This window comes from Onychomys torridus, chromosome 6 (genome assembly GCF_903995425.1).
Source record: "Onychomys torridus chromosome 6, mOncTor1.1, whole genome shotgun sequence".
Lineage (NCBI taxonomy): Eukaryota > Metazoa > Chordata > Mammalia > Rodentia > Cricetidae > Onychomys > Onychomys torridus.
This window is the reverse complement of record NC_050448.1, coordinates 79233640-79234594: the sequence shown is the minus strand read 5'-3', so window position 1 is coordinate 79234594 and position 955 is coordinate 79233640.

Here is a 955-nt window from a genome sequence, read left to right as displayed (position 1 = left end):
CCCAGACTGGCCTGAGACCCACTGCCTTTGAGTGCTCAGTAATCCTCCTGCCTCAGCCTCTTGAGTGCTGAGATTACAGGTATGAGACCTTACTATATCACTGAATATCTCGTTCTAGTTAGAAATTTCTTAGAATAGACTCATAACTGAAAAAGAAAATCAATTAATTCATTGATTATTGACTCAACCATTGTTAATGAACACCCCAAGTCAAGCACTTCCCTAGGTATTTGGAAACGTCAGTAAGACTAGGCATGGTGGAGCACTCCTTTAACCCCAGCAAAAGCAGGCTAGTCTTTGTGAGTCCCAGGCCAGCCAGGGCTATGCAGTGAATTCTTTCTCCTTCTTCCCACAACCTCTCTTGCAGTTAGTTAGGTTAGGATCATGTGACTGTAGCTGGCTGGTGGCCTATGAGAGAAATGCCATGTATAATTTTCAGGCAGAGGAAAGGATCAGTTCATGTGCTTCCCCTCTGGCACAGCATCCTCAGTGCCCATATGTTTCAAGACAGAGGCTGAGCCTCCTTGGTCTCTGTCAGCTGTCCACTCTTGCTGCTGTAATAAAACACTTGGGGCTAGAGTTGGGTGTAGTAACTTATACCTTCAAGGTAAGGCAGGCTGATTCCAAGTTGAAAGCCAATCTGGTTTTTTTTTTTATGTTTTCATTTTTTAAAATTTATTTATTTATTTTTCTATTATCAGCTTGATACAGTATAAATTCTTATCTTTTTTTTTTTTTTTTTAAGCTGAGGATCGAACCCAGGGCCTTGCACTTGCTAGGCAAGCGCTCTACCACTGAGCTAAATCCCCAACCCTAAATTCTTATCTTAATAGTGAAATGTTTCATTGAGGCTTGCTCAATAATTAAGTAAAACCAAAGCTTATTATAAGCCACAGTCATCCTAGGGTCCCCCGCTATATAGCTTCCCTGGTTCTGTGGGTTGCAGTCTGGTTGT